This window comes from Dendrobates tinctorius, unplaced genomic scaffold (genome assembly GCF_039654945.1).
Source record: "Dendrobates tinctorius isolate UK_male_01 unplaced genomic scaffold, ASM3965494v1 ptg000219l, whole genome shotgun sequence".
Lineage (NCBI taxonomy): Eukaryota > Metazoa > Chordata > Amphibia > Anura > Dendrobatidae > Dendrobates > Dendrobates tinctorius.
The window spans coordinates 884,235-905,486 of NW_027361886.1; the positions used below are offsets into that span (position 1 = coordinate 884,235).

Below are 21,252 nucleotides of genomic sequence, written 5' to 3' on the forward strand. Positions count from 1 at the left end.
GGTATTCATTGTTTTGCACAGCCATCCAATCTGATTCCTGTTTGGGGCGTATAGGTTACATAGAGTAACTTTAGTATTGGCAATAAGGCCCTTTAGTATAATATACCTTCCTTCGGAATCTGAGAGGCAATCATGCAAGACAAAAGGAACATTCTTTTTAATAGCAATACTCACTCCTCTAGACGCCGACCCACCCGTACTATGATACCAGGTCGGGTAACGGGATCTAGACATATCCGGTACTCTCCCCACTTTAAAATGTGTCTCCTGTAGGAAGACCACACTAGCCTTTTTTGCATGTAGAAGGTTCAATACCTGACTTCTCCTACACGGGGAGCGTAAGCCTTTTACATTGTATGAAGCCACTACTATAGTGGCAAAATTTTCATCACCCATAGTAAAATAGATGGAGCAAAAGAAAAAATAAATGATAAAGTGCCCTATGCCGACGGGCTACAAAAAATACAAAATACAAGGTAAAGTAACAGTAACAGATAGATAACAATAACCAACTACCTGCCTGCGGCAGGAGTAAGGGGTCAAACATACCCCCCATGACAGAGCAGGGAATTACATCCCCAACACACAAGTGATATATGTCAGCTTATAAGGCAGTTAAATGAAAGCAGCAACACATTAGTAGATGCCAATCAAGGCAAACCAAAGTGATCTAAAACATTGCAGGGTTATACAGAAATTTCCGGGTCCATATGCAAGAAAATACGGCTAGACCGAGTACAACAGAATTCAGGGGGGCATCTCTTTCCTCGCCCCAGATTTCCCTCGTTTAGGGGGCATGCACCTCTTCACTGAGGCCCAATCCCCCTGACCTCCTGTATAAGCATTGATAGGAGGAGGCGTGCGAAGATCCATATCTAAAGGTAACCATGAAGGAATATCAATAGGAGCAATGTCAAAAGTGTCCCATATTTTGTTTAAATCTTCGGGACTCCTCACTGTTATTTGTTTGCCATCCCCATTTACCGATATTCCAAACGGAAATAGCCATTTATAGAGAATTTTACGCGAGCGTAGTATTTCCAATAAGGGTCTTAGAATTCTTCTCTTTGCAAGAGTCGACGGCGCAACGTCCTGGTAAAGTTGGATAGCAGATCCTTCATAGGTGAGATTTTTAACGTCCCTTGAGGCAGACAAAATAATATTGGTGTCCACATAGCTCAACAAGCCACAGATCACATCCCTCGGGGGTTCAGAAGGTTTATGCTTGGGTCTGAGCGATCTATGGACCCTCTCTATTACAATTTGGTCGCATTTTTCTTGTGGGATTAGGAGGGAAAAGATTTCTTTCGTGGATTTTTCTAGTATTTCTGCAGAGACACTTTCAGGCAAGCCTTTAATCCTTATATTTTTTCTGCGACTCCTATTCTCTTGATCTTCTAAGGCCAGAAGAGAGTTATTAAGCTGTGTTCTGTGGTAGTCCAAATGATCTCTCATGGCATTGGAGTGGCTAATGAGAGAGGACTGAGATGATTCAAGGGACTCCACTCTATTACCAATGTGTGATAAATCTGCTCGCATACCAGATAACTCCATAACCAAAGGCTTTAATGCTTGGGCCAGAAGTTTTTTGAATACTGATCAAGAGAACTTCCCAGAGTCTGAATGGGTAATATCGCTGCCTGAGACATCATCACTTGAGTCCGAGTCCTCGACCTGTTCCTCCACCTCAGCATTTGCATGCAGCTTTTTTGGTGTGGGTCTAGCCGACCCAGGTTTATTTTTCAGAAATTTCTCCATTTCGCTTTGCTTGCCCTGATGTAAACTAGTAGCCAGCGGTTTTGCACGCTCTTTATTAGATTTAACCATAATGCTGAATTAAAGCGTGCATTTGAATCACTCCTCGTGCATTCAGGGAAAGCCTACTAATGCATGTTCATAGATGACGATAACCCCATGCGTCTTGAAAGGTGGAGCGCTGACATGAGTGAATAAGGCGGTATGCGTGCCCTGATGTGGTGCACTATATATAAAGTCTCACACTGCTGTGGTATAAAATTAGGCCGGTCTTAGCGTCTCTGAAAGGGGGGAGCGGTACCCCCAAACCCCCAGTCGCTGTATGCAGCAGGAGCGACCGTCTCAGATTCCCTGGGCAATGCACCAGGAGCACCCAGCACTGCGGTCACCCTCTGTTCACCAGCCAGGCACTTGCGACCAGCTCACCTCCCTCTCCTCCGGTAAGCTAATCTTCTCCTTCCTTTCCTTGTTAGTCAGCGATCTCTCCTCCAGCATAGGCCACGGCCCTCCACCACCTCCAACGGCTCTCCGCAGACTGCTGACCGGCCCACCTCAGGAAGAAGCAGCAAAGATGGCGCCTGACCGCCTCTGGCGCCAAGGCCCGTTCCCCGCGACCGCTCTCTTCACAGAGAGCCGCAGGTCCCTCCTCGCCGTCCTCCACCACTTTCTCCAAGCCCAACTCTCTCTGGGGGGCACACAGACACCCTCGTTGGGGTCCGAAGAGGGCTCACTTTGTGGCTGGCAGCGGGAGCTACAGCAAAGCACGTCCTCCCCACAAGCGATCCAGACCACGCCCCCGGGGCCCCATGATTTCTACATACGCCCCTGGCTGGTTTGCTACAGACTTATCTCAGAACATTCAGTACTTCCTGTAGCAGTCGCACGTCTCCGCTGGGAACGCTTCATGCGCATCTAGCACCAATTGTAGGGATTGTACTCACTCGGGTGCGATAGGAGGAAAACAGGAGGCACATTACTTTAAAAGTTCATGAGGGTTTATTGCTTCATAAACCCCAGAAGCACAAACAGAAAGTAAACAGCCTATAAGGCCTCTTTCACATATCAGGTTTTCGCCGTCAGGCGCGATCCGGCTCTTTTGACAAAAACTGGATCCGGCAAAATGCAATGCCGGATCCGGTTTCCCCCCCCATTGACTTGCATTTGCGCTGGATGGCCATGCGTTTCGTCTGGTTTTCGCCGAATCCGGCAATGTGCCGCAATCCGGCGTCTGGAAAAAAAGGCAACTGTAACGTTTTTTGTCTCCGGCGAAAAAGCCGGACCCACCGGATCCGGCGCGTCCAGCTTTTTCACACAATGAAAGTCTATGAGCGCCGCAATGCGCCGGATCCGGTTTTTTGGATCTGAGCATGCTCAGTAGCTCTGCCCACAGCACACATATATAAAACCATGACAGTGGGACCCTCAACCACACCCAACATGCCACCCAAGACAGGAACCAGGCGCAGGAGAAGGCAGGAGACCACTGCAGCACCACCACCACCCCAAATGGAGCAGCAAAGCGAACATGCTGAACAACGGGAGGGGAGTCCAACAGCAGATGAGAGACGGTAATTATCAAATCCCCCATTCCTCAAAACTAGGGCCATGGAATATCAAGATATTCATTGGCCCTTTGTTTCTCTTTATTCAACAGCCGCCCAAGAGGTGCAGCAGCAGCAGCACTGGCAGCAGCAGCAGCACCACCCACAGGCATGGAGTCTGGCCAGCAGGAGGACACCACATCTTCTTCTGGGAGCCCTCCCTCGCATCGTCAGCGTTTGACGGTAAGTTTTTATTTCCAAAATCCATCATCTCTGTAATATATGTCTATTCATTGGCTTTTATTTCAAAACAGGAATCACAAGCTGAAGAGGAGCTCCCAGAAGAAGGAAGGGGTGGACAGACACCTGGAGTGGGCTCACAATTGGTAAGTTTTTTGCATCAAACGCAGAAACACAACATCACACTACACACAACACATAGAAAACAATGTACCGCAGACATCACACAGCAAACAAATATGCCAACATCCAAACACATAAATTTTTTTCTTTTCTTCTCTAGTCTTCCCAATCTGGTGCTCGGCCAAGAGGTCCTCGCAGTGCCTCCCAGGGTCGTCGGCGACAGCAACTCGGCGGTCACCAGCGTGTAAGTATAATATTTAAGTTAAATTTTGGTACACTTTTTATTTCATGTCTTAAAGTGTGGTGCCTAATTTTGCTATTTTTCTCTTTTACTTTAACAACCTTCACAGCGTGCTCCTGACTCTGATGGTGAGGATGGAGGAATAGATGTGGACCACCTCATCGATCTCGTCAGAGAAAGGGAGCCGCTATGGAATATGGCTGACCGCCGCCATGCTGACCTGATAGTTACCCGACGGCTCTGGGAGGAAATCTGTTCGCTCCTTGTGGACCATCCTCCCCCTCCTATTACATACCAGCCACCTCCCCAGTACCAGCAACCTCCCCAGTACCAGCAACCTCCCCATTACCAGACATCTCCCCACTTCCAGCAACCTGCCCCGTACCAAACTCCTTCCCCGTACCAAACTCCTTTCCCATACCACTTTCCATCCACATCATCTGCTCCTACAGTCCCTGCCCAACCCTCCACTCCACCACCCGCCACCTCTTCTGCCTCCCACATGTCCACCCATTCTCTAGCTTTTTCCACACCTTCACCTCTATCTGTTGCTTCCCCACCACGATCCCAGTCCTCTCTCCACACTCCCAGTGTCGAAGTGTCCCACAGCCCCTCCAGCAGTATTTCCACCCCACACTACACAAATTTATAAGAATGTGTGTTTCTTAAATAAATGAACAATTTTGTGGTTCAACAGTTTTATTAAAAAAGTTTTTAAATTTTAAAAAAGTATTCTAAAAAAAATAATTTTCAATAAAAGTTGAATTATTGTTTTACACTGGTTGTCTGTCATTTCTTTCTGTGGCGAAATATGGTAAAAAAAAGGTTAAATACAGGGTATTTAAAAGGTTCTCAAAACCAGGTATATAACTGTAGGTAAAAGGTAAATAAATTTTACCTTTTTGCCACAGTTGTGTTCCTGGTTGTGTTTGAAGCAAACTATTTCACCAAAAAAGTTGTGTATCTTGTTGGTGATTTCCTAACAATGTACACAACTTTTGTTAAAAGGTGAAATACTTTGCATAAAACACAACCAGGTACACACCTGTGGCCTAAAGGTAAAAATAGTAAGACCATGACAAGATAGCCAACTTTGGTTGGCAAAGGTATATACTGTTGGTACAGAAGGTACACAAGTTTGGTTAGGGCACAAATCTTTCACACTCTGTTATCCTGCCAGTCTATTCTGCCTTGAGGCGACATAAAGTATTGTGCAAAATTGTCCCTCATTACTGAAACCGTCACAGAACTCCTAGTGGTAATGTTCTGGTAATCTTGTAAAGTGGTTTCTTCAGAGGTGTCCTCAATGGAAATGGGTTCCTTGCAGATAACAAAATTGTGGAGTACCACGCAAGCTTTGATCACCTCGTCCACAGTTTCTGTCTTGAGGTTGATCGCAGTCAATAGGGCCCGCCATTTGGCTGTCAGAATACCAAAGGTACATTCAACCATTCTTCTTGCTCTTGTGAGGCGGTAATTAAAAATCCGTTTTGCTCTTGACAATCCTCTGCTACCATACGGTTTCAAAAGGTGTTCTGACAGCTGGAAGGCTTCATCCCCTACACAGACAAATGGCATAGGTGGACCAGATGTTTGCGGCAGCGGTCTAGGGGTTGGGAAATGGAAGGTGTTTCCATACAGTTTACGCCCCATGGCAGACAGTTTGAAAACTTGAGAGTCATTTGAGCGACCATAGGCCCCAATATCAACAGCAATAAATTTGTATTCCACGTCAGCGATGGCCATGAGGACAATTGAAAAATATTTCTTGTAATTGAAATATTCCAATCCCGATCCAGCTGGCTTTACAATGCGGATATGTTTCCCGTCCACAGCACCCAAGCAGTTCGGAAACTGACATATCTGTAGAAACTTTTCAGAAATTTCAATCCACCTCTCTGTTGTGGGCTCTGGTAAAAACTCTTCAGCTAAGGAGTCCCACAGTGCACGGCATGTGTGCTTCACTATTCCAGATATGGTGGAAATCCTGAGTCTGTACTGGAAATGCAGTGACGAAAGGGATTCTCCAGTTGCAAGAAATCTGTGGGAATTAAAAAACAATCAATTAGTTTAAAATAACAGCATTACATACCAAAACTCAGCTATAACACTTGGAGATACAAACTACCACCAACAAGATTGCAGTGAAAGTGTGCTCTGATGCGAGCATATCCAATAAATGTGGCTTACCTTAAAGTCACCATCAGATGCTCTGCGGGTGAAACAGAGAAGCGGCAATAGGTGTCCGATTTTCTTATGAGGTGTGCAATGCGCTCCACCAAATAATCAAAATTCTCCATTTTCATCCGAACATATCCAAAAAATTTCTCCGGGTTTCGTCTAAGGTCCATGAAGAGTGTAGAATAGACCCCACGCGTCATTCTCTTGGCTGTGATGGGGTGGATCCACAAACGTCGTCTACGATGCCTGATGCGCTGCTGTCTCGCTCTCTCCTTGTCCAGAACAATCACCCTCAAACGATTCGCCTCCGCTGTAAAATCCCCCAAATTCTTCAAAATATTTCCAATCACAACATCCATCTTCGCCAGTCACTTGCTCTTCTCTTCAACCTGCACTTTCTCCTCTACAACCTGTCAAAGAAGGGCTGTAGGAACACGGTATATATAGTTTTTCAGTAGCCAATCCCGTTCGGAAGGCCACAAGGGGCCTTTTTAAAAACCGGATCCGGCGTAATCCGTCGAAAACCGGATCGAAAACCGGATGAGACGGATCCGGTTTTGGCTGTCATGCGCAAGACGGATCCGGCAGAAAACCGGATCCGTCACATCCGGTTTTACAAAACATTTGCCGGATCCGGCGCTCCGGCACGACGCCGGAACGCGCCGGCGAAAACCTGATGTGTGAAAGTAGCCTTAATCAGGCAAAACAATCAATGTCCATAGCAGGGCTGTGCTTCTTCAGGCCTGTGATCACATAGGCTTCGTTAGTATCCAGTATTCAGGCTCGGTCTGGAGCTAAACACACACAGGTTGCCTTCTCCCTACCAACACACAGACCATGTGCCAAACAACAGCCTCCATTATATAGGCTGTAACCACACCCAGAGGCGAGGAATGTGGGTAGCCAGACAGGCCCATCTCTCATAGCTACCAGCAACCCGGACCCAGGTGCACCAAACGAACCTCTAAGTGCTAATATGCACTAAAGAAGATACTCCGGGTTACATCACAGAGACAAGCCATCTCTGTGACACATACCTCCCATCGACTATGCGATCATTAGCCACACTACATGAGGTATTAGTAAGTGTGGCTGATTTTTTCTGTGATGTTTGTTGGATTAATGTCCTTTTCAATGAACTGCTATTTATTTTAGCATAGAGAATAAGGCCTCTTTCACACATCAGGTTTTCGCCGTCAGGCGCGATCCGGCGCTTTTGACAAAAACCGGATCCGGCGAAATGCAATGCCGGATCCGGTTTCCCCCCCCATTGACTTGCATTTGCGCCGGATCGCGCCGGATGGCCATGCGTTTCATCCGGTTTTCGCCGGATCCGGCAATGTGTCTCAATCCGGCGTCTGGAAAAAACGGCTACTGTAACATTTTTTGTCTCCGGCGAAAAAGCCGGACACGCCGGATCCGGCGCGTCCGGCTTTTTCACACAATGAAAGCCTATGAGCGCCGCAATGCGCCGGATCCGGTGGCCGGATCCGGTTTTTTTGGTCTGAGCATGCTCAGTAGCTCTGCCCACAAGACACATATATAAAATCAAGACAGTGGGACCCTCAGCCACACCCAACATGCCACCCAAGACAGCAACCAGGCGCAGGAGAAGGCAGGAGACCACTGCAGCACCATCAGCACCACCACCACGCCAAATGGAGCAGCAAATGGAACATGCTGAGGAGGGGAGTCCAGCAGCAGATGAGAGACGGTAATTATCAAATCCCCCATTCCTCCAAACTAGGGCCATGGAATATCAAGATATTCATTGGCCCTTTGTTTCTCTTTATTCAACAGCCGCCCAAGAGATGCAGCAGCAGCAGCAGCAGCAGCACTGGCAGCACTGGCAGCAGCTGTAACACCACCCACAGCCATGGAGTCTGGCCAGCAGGAAGACAGCACATCTTCTTCTGGGAGCCCTCCCTCTCATCGTCAGCGTTTGACGGTAAGTTTTTATTTCCAAAATCCATCATCTCTGTAATATATGTCTATTCATTGCCTTTTATTTCAAAACAGGAATCACAAGATGAAGAGGAGCTCCCAGAAGAAGAAGGAAGGGGTGGACAGACACCTGGAGTGGGCTCACAATTGGTAAGTTTTTGGCATCAAACGCAGAAACACAACATCACACTACACACAACACATAGAAAACAATGTTCTGCAGACCACACACAGCAAACAAATGCCTACATCCAAAGACATAACATTTTATGTTTTCTTCTCTAGTCTTCCCAATCTGGTGCTCGGCCAAGAGGTCCTCGCAGTGCCTCCCAGGGTCGTCGGCGACAGCAACGTGGCGGTCACCAGCGTGTAAGTATAAATATTTTTGCTTTGTTTTTTTGCACTTTTTATTTCATTTCTTTTGTGGAGGCTAATTATGTTATTTTTGTCTTTTTCTTTAACAGCCTTCACAGCGTGCTCCCGACTCTGACGGTGAGGATGGAGGAATCGATGTGGACCACCTCATCGATCTCGTCAGAGAAAGGGAGCCGCTCTGGAATATGGCTGACCGCCGCCACGCTGACCTGATCGTTACCCGACGACTCTGGGAGGAAATCTGTCCGCTCCTTGTGGACCGCTGGGAGGACCTCGATGCTCGGGCCCAGCTTAAAGAGCGTAAGTATATACAGTACCGGTTGCTTGATGTAAACCAGTGTTTCCCGAACAACAGTCCTCGTGGTCCCCACGGATCATGTGTTCAGGATTTCTATTTACTATGGAAATCCTGAAAACATGAACCCTGGGGACCATGAGGACTGGAGTTTGGGAAACACTGATGTTGTATACTAACCACTCCTTTCTCGTTTCAGGGGACAGAATTGTGAAGCGGTGGCGGTCTGTGAGGGATCGTTTCAAGAAGGAGTTCAATAAAGAGATGCGGGCCCCGAGTGGATCTGGAGGACGCAGGAGCAAGGTCAAGTACGTACAAGCCCTGTCGTTCCTCCGGGATACAATGGTCACCAGAAGGTAAATATTACACACCACATGTGAAAAAAAAATGTTTAGATGTAACAATTTTTTTTCAGCCAGGGCCATGCCATGTCACTTTTTTAATTGTTTTTTTTTCTCTTTATTCCACAGCACGGTGAGCAGCACTCGGGAGCCTGCACGGTTGGACCCTTCTGAGGCGATCCCTGAGGAGATCGGCACCGAGGGACACTTCGACCGCCCCGGTACATCTGCACCTTCACAGCCTTCCCACACATTCGACCCCTCTGTCCCATCCACCAGCACAGGAGCATCGTGGCCGCCTACATTACATGAAGCTGCTGATGAGGAGATCGCTTTACCTTTACCCCACCCTTCTGCTCCTGCCACCTCTAGTACACCTGCGGGTACTGGGTGGCAGCGGCAGAGGGGTCAGGAAAAGACTTATGCGCCAGAGTTCTTGCATCTGAATGCATCTTTCCAGAACTGTCTAAAAGTCTTGTCAGAGCAAATCTCCGCAGGCTTTCAGCAGATCAACTCCAGCATTCTGGAGGTGAAGACACTTCTGCAAACCATGCATTCAGAAGCAAGATCTTTGCCAAACCACACCTTTTTCAGGTCTGTTGTGGAGCACACGGAAACGCTATCTCCTAACCCATCAGATGCATGTAATGCATTCATGCCACGGTGCTCTCCAGCACGTTACCTCCCAACCTCCTCTTCCCACCCCAGTAGTTCCTCCACCTGCACCCCCTCCAGCCACTTTCCATCCTCCCCCTCCTATTACATACCCTCCACCTCCCCAGTACCAGCAACCTCCCCAGTACCAGCAACCTCCCCAGTACCAGCAACCTCCCCAGTACCAGACATCTCCCCACTTCCAGCAACCTGCCCCGTACCAAACTCCTTCCCCATACAACTTGCCATCAACATCATCTGCTCCTACAGTCCCTGCCCAACCCTCCACTCCACCGCCCACCACCTCTTCTGCCTCCCACATGTCCACCCATTCTGTAGCTTTTTCCACACCTTCACCTCTAACTGTTCCTTCCCCACCACGATCCCAGTCCTCTCTCCACACTCCCAGTGTCGAAGTGTCCCGCAGCCCCTCCAGCAGTATTTCCACCCCACACTACGCAGATTTATAATATGTGTGTATTTTAATAAAAATGACCAGTTTTATGGTTTCAAAGCTTTATTAAAAAAGTTTATTAAAATTTAAAAACAGTTTACTAAAAAAAACATTTTTCAATAAAAGTTAAATTATTTTACACTGGTTGTCTGTCATTTTCTTTCTGCGGCCAAAAGGGTTAAATACAGGGTATTTAAAAGGTAAAATGGTATTCAAAACTAGGTATATAACTGTGGGTAAATTTGAGCTTTTTGCCACAGTTGTGTTCCTGGTTGTGTTTGAAGCAAAGTATTTCACCTAAAAAGTTGTGTTTATTGTTGGTGATTTCCTAACAATGTACACAACTTTTGTTAAAAGGTGAAATACTTTGCATAAAACACAACCAGGTACACACCTGTGGCCTAAAGCTAAAAATAGTAAGACCATGACAAGATAGCCAACTTTGGTTGGCAAAGGTATATACTGTTGGTACAGAAGGTACACAATTTTGGTTAAGGGCATAAATCTTTCACACTCTGTCATCCTGCCAGTGTACTCTGCCTTGAGGTGACATAAAGTATAGTGCAAAATTGTCCCTCATTACTGAAACCGTCACAGAACTTCTAGTGGTAATGTCATGGTAATCTTGCAAGGTGGTTTCTTCAGAGGTGTCCTCAATGGAAATGGGTTCCTTGCAGATAACAAAATTGTGGAGTACCACGCAAGCTTTGATCACCTCGTCCACAGTTTCTGTCTTGAGGTTGATCGCAGTCAATAGGACCCGCCATTTGGCTGTCAGAATACCAAAGGTACATTCAACCATTCTTCTTGCTCTTGTGAGGCGGTAATTAAAAATGCGTTTTGTTCTTGACAATCCTATGCTAGAGTACGGTTTCAAAAGGTGTTCTGACAGCTGGAAGGCTTCATCCCCTACACAGACAAATGGCATAGGTGGACCAGATGTTTGCGGCAGCGGTCTAGGTGGTGGGAACTGGAAGGTGTTTCCATACAGTTTACGCCCCATGGCAGACAGTTTGAAAACTTGAGAGTCATTGGAGCGGCCATAGGCCCCAATACCAACAGCAATAAATTTGTATTCCGCGTCAGCGATGGCCATGAGGACAATTGAAAAATATTTCTTGTAACTGAAATATTCCGATCCTGATCCGGCTGGCTTTACAATGCGGATATGTTTCCCGTCCACAGCGCCCAAGCAGTTCGGAAACTGACATATCTGTTGAAACTCTTCTGAAATTTCAATCCACCTCTCTGTTGTGGGCTCTGGTAAAAACTCTTCAGCTAAGGAGTCCCACAGTGCACGGCATGTGTACTTCACTATTCCAGATATGGTGGAAATCCCGAGTCTGTACTGGAAATGCAGTGACGAAAGGGATTCTCCTGTTGCAAGAAATCTGTGGGGAATTAAAAAACAATAAATTAGTTTTAAATCACAGCATTACATACCAAAACTCAGCTATAACACTTGGAGATACAAACTACCACCAACAAGATTGCAGTGAAAGTGTGCTCTGATGCGAGCATATCCAATAAATGTGGCTTTACCTTAAAGTCACCATCAGACGCTCTGCGGGTGAAACAGAGAAGCGGCAATAGGTGTCCGCTTTTCTTATGAGGTGTGCAATGCGCTCCACCAAGTAATCAAAATTCTCCATTTTCATCCGAACATATCCAAAAAATTTATCCGGGTTTCGTCGAAGGTCCATGCAGAGTGTAGAATAGACCCCACGCGTCATTCTCTTGGCTGTGATGGGGTGGATCCACAAAGGTCGTCTACGATGCCTGATGCGCTGCTGTCTTGCTCTCTCCTTCTCCAGAACAATCACCCTCAAACGATTCGCCTCCGCTGTAAAATCCGCCAAATTCTTCAAAATATTTCCAATCACAACATCCATCTTCGCCAGTAACTTGCTCTTCTCTCCAACCTGCACTTTCTCCTCTCCAACCTGTCAAAGAAGGGCTGTAGTAACACGCTATATATAGTTTTTCAGTAGCCAATCCCGTTCGGAAGGCCACAAGGGGTGTTTTTAAAAACCGGATCCGGCGTAAACCGTCGAAAAACGGATAGAAAAATGGATGAACCGGATGAGACGGATCCGGTTTTGTCTGTCAAGAACAAGACGGATCCGGCAGAAAAACGGATCCGTCATATCCGGTTTTATGAAATATTTGCCGGATCCGGCGCTCCGGCACGACGCCGGATCGCGCCTGACGCCGAAAACCTGATGTGTGAAAGTAGCCTACAAGACAAAAACCCTTGATATGCGTTGTGAGCTTGCCTATTTTGGCCAAGATATCAATTAATACCTCATTTATTAATTTTCTACAGGATGCAGACAGACCCTATAATGTTTGTAGAGTGAATCATGGTGCTTGTCCCTGTTGGGTGCATTTATACAGTGCTGGACAGCACATCTGCTCTAATAGTATGCTTTGTTTATGTCATCTTTATTCCCAAAATAGTAAGTTATCTCCAGTGTCAGGGATCCGAATATTTGTCAGGACTTTCTTGATCCCACAATTCCCTGATATCACAGGCCTGGAAGGTCACGAGTACCACCCACTGTGATCTATGGAGCGAATTGCTCTCTTCTGCCTCCTATTGTCAGGACAATTACACAATTGGCCGACGATCAACTGAGAAGGCCGCAGCCTGTTCGCACCACTAGGCCGGCTGTCAGAAAATTACCCATGAACGTACGGCAAATACACCTCCACATTCCAACACATGGAATATGTGTACATACTCCAGTACGATCACGGCTACCTCTGACAACCCCAGACTATTTGTAGCCACCACCATTCTTTTTCAGTCGAATGGACACCATTAAAACGGTAGCTATTGGCTTCGGAGCGTAAGTTACAGAGCAGAACTATTATATTTTATATTTAATCCAAAGGGAGGCAGTGTTTATGAAAAATATACAAAAGATTTTACAAAGGGGACAAAACAATACAGCATAAACAGTTATATAAAATAAAAGGGATTAACAGAAGAACCTACTACACCAATCGGAGAGACGATTCAGTTTAGCCGGAGAGCACTTCGATTGGTCTGTCGATAAACAGGGTCCTTACACACACATGAAAATGTAACTCTCTTGTACGAACACTGATCATAATTGGGATCAGTCTTTTATGAGACCCTGAGTCCCACCTACACACCCCTCTACGATGACCTCACAAGGTCCGGGTTGGGGGCCGGACTCCGGTCTTCATAATTTTAGGAAATCCCAATTTATGTAATAACTCCTCATAAGATGACTGCAGAAGTTTGAGACCGATGTCATTTTTTCTATCGGAATTCTAGCTACGCTTAGACACCGAACATGGCCATGGAACACAATTGTTAAGTTGAACAAAATGTATTGGTTATTTTACATTTTTGTGAAAATTAAAAAACTGAAAAGTGGGGCGTGCAATATTATTCAGCCCCTTTACTTTTATAAGATCTGTATGAGTGTGTTAGCTCCGCCCAGTTGGCTGACTTTAAAGTGTCCCGTGTTAGCTCCGCCCAGTTGCTTTATTTGTGTTCGCCGTTCCTATAATTACTGATTGTAGCACTGGGACTAACAAAAAGGTCAACAGTTACTTTCTGGTCTCTTTTTTACAAGATCTGTATTAGAGTGTGTTAGCCCCGCCCACTTGGCTGAGCATAAAGATCTTTATCATTTACATACCGTAACTTTTTGTCCACACTTGCTCACGGGGTATTTGCGTGTCTGGGGAGGGGCCGTTTACTTTGTATCTGGTCGGTTTATCCCCAGCCACTGCCTAGCTGGCTATTTATTTTATCTACCTAGCTATGAGTGAGACTATGTATACTGCTATCTGCGCAGTAGCGCCTTGTCTCTATTTCTAGAACTGACTACTGTTAGAAATGTGCTTGTGACTAATTTTAGTCTAGCATATCTATTATCTTAGCGCCTGCGCACCAGTGATGAGGAGCTCTTTCATCCTTTTATTTGTGGTCGTCGTTCCCATAACTACAGATTATAGCACTGGGATAGACAAAAAGGTCAATAGTTACCTTCTGGTCCTTCTTTTATAAGATCTGTATAAGAGTGTGTTAGCTCCACCCAGTTGACTGAGTATAAAGTGTCCCGTGTTAGCTCCGCCCAGTTGGCTGAGCATAAAGTGTCCTGTTTATTTAACTGATCATCATGGCAACTGAGCCCCGAACCAGCACGGTCTTTGTATAAGTACAGGTGCTTTAGATCACAGGTATTGCGCCTTATCATTGTTTTCTCCAGCGATGTGCGTCTATTGGTGACTATGGCAGCTGCATGACTAGTAATACAGTGGTTATCTACGTCTCGCTCTGGCCGGGAGTGCCTATGGGGGAGTGTTTTTGGTCATTGCCTACTCAGATAATTACTACAGTGAATGTGCTGCATATCTTTAGAATGTCCCCTTAATTGTGTCTCTTCACCTATTTGTGACGCATGCTTTATTATACGCCGACGCTTGCGCAGATAATCATCACAGCAAGTGAGCTGTATATCTTTGAGGGTTAATCGGTCACATGACCGCAAGCGTCCCCTTGATTGGGCTTTCTCATTTATTCGTGACGCGCACTTTGTCTACTATACGCTGACGTCTGCGCAGTAGGCTACTGCAGGCACCTGCGCACTAGCAATATTGGGCTCTCTCTCACTTCCTGTATTCAGGATGTGTGCCTTGTCTCCCGGACACCGACACTTGCGCAGTTGGCATTCTGTGACGTCACACGCCGCTGCTGTGAGCTGTCAGCCATAGCTATGGATCAGTGACTAACCGCTGACTCTCAGGTATATTGGATGTTAACCCTGTCATGGTAAGCAGCGGCGCAGCTGCTCCCCATCTACTAATTATGCAACCATATATATTGACACAGCTGACTGGCAATCTGTACCCCTGACGAAGCCACCTAGAGTGGCGACACCCGTCGGGTCTCTGGCTCTACCTGCCCCACTTCACTTCTCATGGGTTTTGTATTGTGCTGATTTGTATGTGTGGTTATCATTTGGGGTGGTTATGGAGATTTTCTCTGTCCACTTAGACCCTCTCTAGCCCCTAATGGTCTGGCTGATCTGGTCCTTGATGTTCCCTATGCCTGATCTTGGGCTGTGGTACCTCTACGCATATATGAGGTCTATTTAGTGAGCATTTCTATCTTTTTTGTACACCTCATAGTGATCAGCATCTTCTTGGGTTTACATTATCCCTTGTACTGTTTTTTTTGTAATTATTGGGTTGGAATTGCATCATTTTTTCATTGTATTTGTATATTATTGGTGTTTCTGACTCATATGCTCTATATTACCTATGTGTGGGCTTCCTAATTCTCCTATTGAGAATCCTGTTTACATGGACCTTGGGATATAGGCATCATTCTTAGTGAGGGTGATAGTTGGTAGCAGGTGGGCTGCTCTGTTATGAGCATTGTATTATTTGTGTATGTGTCACATTTGTGACCATTTTTAATGTTTTTAAGAATTTTTGTTGTTTGCTGTGTTTAATAAAATTTGTATTATATATGCTATGTCCCATTCAGGGTTATCCCCTGCTCATGGCCTATTTCTTTCTCTCCTTTTTGTCAAACATATGTACTATTTAGGTCTAGATTGGATCCCCTTAATCATCCTTTCGGTGTTGCCCCCATTTCTTTGTTTCTCCCTGTGTGTAATCAAGTCTCTGTATAAATGCACCTGCTCTGGGATAGTCTCAGGGTTCTGTTTGAAGCACAGAGAGCATCATGAAGACCAAGGAACACAACAGGCAGGTCCGTGATACTGTTGTGGAGAAGATTAAAGCCGGATTTGGATGCAAAATAATTTCCAAAACTGTAAACATCCCAAGGAGCACTGTGCAAGCGATCATATTGAAATGGAAGGAGTATCATTCCACTGTAAATCTACCAAGACCTGGCTGTCCCTCTAAACTTTCATCTCAAACAAGGAGAAGACTGATCAGAGATGCAGCCAAGAGGCCCATAATCACTCTGGATGAACCGCAGAGATCTAGAGCTGAGGTGGGACAGTCTGTCCATAGGACAACAATCAGTCGTACACTGCACAAATCTGGCCTAAATGGAAGAGTGGCAAGAAGAAAGCCATTTCTCAAAGATATCCATAAAAAGTGTCTTTAAAGTTTGCAGCAAGCCACCTGGGAGACCCACCAAACATGTGGAAGAAGGTGCTCTGGTCAGATGAAACCAAAATCGAACTTTTTGGCAACAATGCCAAATGATATGTTTGGCGTAAAGGCAACACTGCTCATCACCCTAAACACACCATCCCCACTGTCAAACATGATGGTGGCAGCATCATGGTTTGGGCCTGCTTTTCTTCAGCAAGGACAGGGAAGATGGTTAAAATTGATGGGAAGATGGATGGAGCCAAATACAGGACCATTCTTGAAAAAACCTGTTGGAGTCTGCAAAAGACCTGAGACTGGGATTGCGATTTGTCTTCCAACAAGACAATGATCCCAAGTATAGCAAAATCTACAATGAAATGGTTCACAAATAAATGTATCCAAGTGTTAGAATGGCCAAGTCAAAGTCCAGACCTTAATCCAATTGAGAATCTGTGGAAAGAGCTGAAAACTGCTGTTCACAAACGATCTCCATCAAACCTCACTGAGCTCGAGCTGTTTGCCAAGGAAGAATGGGCAAGAATTTCAGTCTCTCGATGTACAAAACTGATCGAGACATACCCCAAGCGACTTGCAGCTGTAATCGCAGCAAAAGGTGGCGCAACAAAGTATTAAGCTAAAGGGGCAGAATAATATTGCACGCCCCACTTTTCAGTTTTTGAATTTCCACAAAAATTTAAAATAACCAATAAATTTCGTTCAACTTCACAATTGTGTCCCACTTGTTGTTGATTCTTCACCAAAAATTTACATTTGGTATCTTTAAGTTTGAAGTATGATATGTGGGAAAATGTTGAAAAGTTCCAGGGAGCCGAATACTTTTGCAAGGCACTGTACATCTCATTAATATCGGATAGATAGAAATTCCGATATTCCATATTTTCTCCCACAGACGTACAGTCTCTGTGGCTAGTTATAAAGGGTGTATGATCTTCTTTGGTCCACTTGGACCCTAATGACCTTTTTCTGTCTCTATCTCTGTGGTCATAACAGACTTCCTTTGAAGTTACCTGGACATTAAGAGAAATCCTTGCATTTTAATTAATATGCTTCACCTCTGTGTCAATTATGAAAAAGGTCTCTTCAGAGAGGAAGAAGACTAGAACTCTAGTGCCACCTATTGGAAGTAGCAATCCTAGAAGTCAATGTTGACTCTTTAACGAGCCTTGTTATATGACTTAGGATAAAATCCAAGCCAGAATCTCAATTTGCAGACACTGTGTTTCGGGGTACTGCCCCTCATCAGTGCAAATTGTGAGATCTGGTTTGGCTGTGTGAGAGGCGTCTGACCGATATCCAAGAAGTATCATTTCTCCTTGCGGAGAATGACATGCTAAGCATGCCATTAAAGAGTCGTTACAAGGCTCGTTAAAGAGTCAACATTGACTTCTAGGATTGCTACTTCCAATAGGTGGCACTAGAGTTCTAGTCCTCTTCCTCTCTGAAGAGACAATTTGCATAATTAGCATATTTCCCAGAGGAGCATTGCGGCTTTAAGTCTCCTCACCTTGGCATGCTTAGCATGTCATTCTCCGCAAGGAGAAATGATACTTCTCGGATATCGGTCAGACGCCTCTCTCACAGCCAAACCAGATCTCACACTTTGCACTGACGAGGGGCAGTACCCCGAAACACAGTGTCTGCAAATTGAGATTCAGGCTTGGCTTTTATCCTAAGTCATGTAACAAGGCTTGTTAAAGAGTCAACATTGACTTCTAGGATTGCTACTTCCAATAGGTGGCACTAGAGTTCTAGTCCTCTTCCTCTCTGAAGAGGCAATTAGCATATTTCCCAGTGGAGCATTGTGGCTTTAAGTCTCCTCACCTCGGCATGCTTAGCAAGTCATTCTCCTCAAGGAGAAATTATACTTCTTGGACCTCTGTGTCACTGCCACTTTACGTAAAAGACAGGGTTGATCGGTAGCTCACAGCTACTCATGACAACTGGTACACGAAAGACAAAAAAAGGAGGGGGGACATCAAGGATTTTTAATATTTTCTATATCACCCAGCCCATAGAAAGGGGAAGACTTACTGATCGCTGGAGGTCTGACAACTAAGACCCCCTGCAATCCTGAGAACAGAGCTCTGCAGCCTGTGAACTGGGCTCTACGGAGGCCCATTTTGATTGGACAGGAGGTGCTGACACTCGACCTCTGCTTCAGTCATTGTCTAGGGGAAGATTAGAAAAACAGAGCGCTGTATAATTATGTATATGTATTAATTTTACAAACAAGCATATTAATTTCTATATCCTTCAGACATATGCTTTTCTGAATGATAAATCGTTTTCTTCCAATGCTATTTTAAATGGAAATCCAGGATTAGGACATCTCAGCAAGACAGTGTCTTCCACCGGGCAACTTGTCATTGGGAAGTAACATTCTGACGTTAGTGGCATTCTGCCCTATTATTTTAAAAGAGCATAGTTACATGCTGGGTTACAAGACAGTCAGAGAAGTGCTGCCAGAAACTGCTGGGAGACCTAGCAATGACATTTAGAGAATGAAAGGCTGCAACTTGAACAGAATAATGCACATATTACATTTACATTGGTGAATATACAGACTACTACTGAATTAAATGTCACTTATAAATACCATGACAGAACATGAAGAAGACATTTCTAGCATGTAGAAGGATTGTAAAATGACCAGTCACCCTCTACAGGAAAATTTCTAACAATGTACAGTGGCAAGAGAAAGTATTCACCACCCTTGGCGTTTTTTTATTTTGCTAGCTCTCAAACTGGAATTTCACTGTTTTTTTTAGAGTTTGCATTAGTTCATGTAAAGAACATGCCTACAGAGTGTGAACATTTTTTTTTTATTGTGATGCAAACAACAAATACGGCAAAAAAACTGAAAACCTCAGTAAGCATAACTATCCACCACCCTAAAGTCAGTACTTTTAGAACCTCATTTTACGGCAATTACAATTGTAAGTCGCTTTGGATAAGTCTCTATGAGCTTTCCACATCTTACTAGTGGGATTTATGCCCAATCCTCAAAGAAAAACTGTTCCAGCTCCTTCATGTTAGATGGCTTCCTCTGGTGAACAGCTATCTTCAAGTCTGACTGCAGATTCTCAATTGGTTAAGCTCTGGGCTATTAATAGGCCACGCTAAAACATTTACACATTTCCCTGTAAACCACTCAAGTGTTGCTTTATCTCTATGCTTTGGGTCATTGTCTTGTTGGAAGGTGAACCTCCATCCCTGTCTGAAATCACTGACAGACTGAAACAGGTTTTGCTCAAGAATATCCTTGTATTTCGCACCATTCATCTTCCTCTCGACTTGGATCATTTTCTCTGTCCCTACTGCCCAAAACATCTTCACAGCATGATACTACCACCACCATGCTCCATTGTAGAGATGGTATTCTTGAGTTGATGAGATGTGTTGGTTTGACGCCAGACACAGCGTTTACATTGGTGGCCAATTTTGATTTCATATTACCACATCAGCTTCCTACATACATTTGGACAGTCTCCCACATGTCTTTTGGTAAACTCAAAACAAGCCTTACAACTTTGTGTGTGAATAAAGGCTTTTTTCTGCCCACTCTTCCATAAAAGCCACCTCTATGGACTGTACGGCTTATTGTGGTCATTTGGACAGATACTCCAGTCTCTGCTTGGGAACTCTGCAGCTCTTTCAGGGTTACCTTTGGTCTCTGTGCTGCCTCTCTGAATAATGCCCACCTTGCCCAGGCTGAGACTCTTGGTGGGCAGGTTTGTTGTGGTACCATGTTCTTTCCATTTGATGATAATGGACTTGGTGGTGCTCCGAGGGATCAACAGAGATTGTGATATTTTTTTTATAAGCCAACGCTGACTTGTCCTTCTCAACTTTGTTCCTGACTTTGGTGATCTCTTGGGTCTTCATGGTGTTTGGTTAGTGGTGCCACTAGCTTAATGGTGTTGCAGCCTCTGTGGCCTTTCAGAAAATGTAAAGTGTATATACTGACAGACCATGTTACACTTAGATGGCACATAGGTGGACTTCCTTTCACTAAGCCTGTGACTTATGAAGGTAATTGCTTCCAACAAAAATTTTTAGTGGCTTCATAGAGAAATGGGTAAATACATATGTGCATGACAATTTTTAGTTATTTGATACTTTAAATGGAATTTATGCCTAAACTTTTCTCACTTTAATTCACCAACTTAACCCCTTAGCGACCGCCGATACGCCTTTTAACGGCGGTATTTAACTGTACTAAAACCACAGCTCCACTAATTCACGGCGATGTGGAGAAAGTGAATAGCGCCCCCCAGTGTCGGGTTTTCTCCGGGATCTCGGCTGCCGGGGGTAGCCGAGACCCAAGAGAACATGAATCGGTCGTTTTTTACCGACCCTGCTTTTGCGATCGCCGTTATTAACCCTATAACGGCGACCGCAAAAAAAAAAAAAAAAGCCGCGATTTTACATTTAATTTCTCTTTCCTCTGATGTGATCGCACATCAGAGGAGAGAGAAAGAGGGTCCCCGATCCCCCCGGTACCTCTCCGTGATCCTCTGTCCCCTCCCGGTGGTCCTACGTCCCGTCGAGGTCCTCCGGTGGGCGCTGCCATCTTGGATCCGTGGAAAATGGCGGGCGCATGCGCAGTGTGCCCGCAGGGAATCTGCCGGCTCCGGCTGGCAGATTCCATTCATTAATTTTGATCACGATGATAAACTATCATCGTGATCAAAATAAACAAAATAGTACATAATCCCTCCAATTATCACCCCCTTAGTTAGGCCAACATAACGAAATAAAGAAAATATTATTTTTTTTCAGTTTTACATTAGGGTTAGGGCTAGGGTTAGGGTTGGGCTAGGGTTAGGGTTGAGCTAGGGTTAGGCTAGGGTTAGGGTTGGGCTAGGGTTAGGGTTGGGCTAGGGTTAGGGCTAACTAGGATTAGGGTTAGGATTAGGGATTAGGGTTGGAATTAAGGTTAGGGTTGGGTTTAGGGTTAGGGGTGTGTT

The 21,252-nt window shown here is 45.2% G+C and overlaps 1 protein-coding gene across 2 annotated transcripts in view; it reads right to left on the reverse strand.

Moving 5' to 3' along the window:
- Positions 1 to 21,252, reverse strand: part of HOMER3 (homer scaffold protein 3) — a 328,522-nt gene that overhangs the window by 164,305 nt on the left and 142,965 nt on the right. The gene's annotated exons all lie outside the window — the stretch shown is intronic.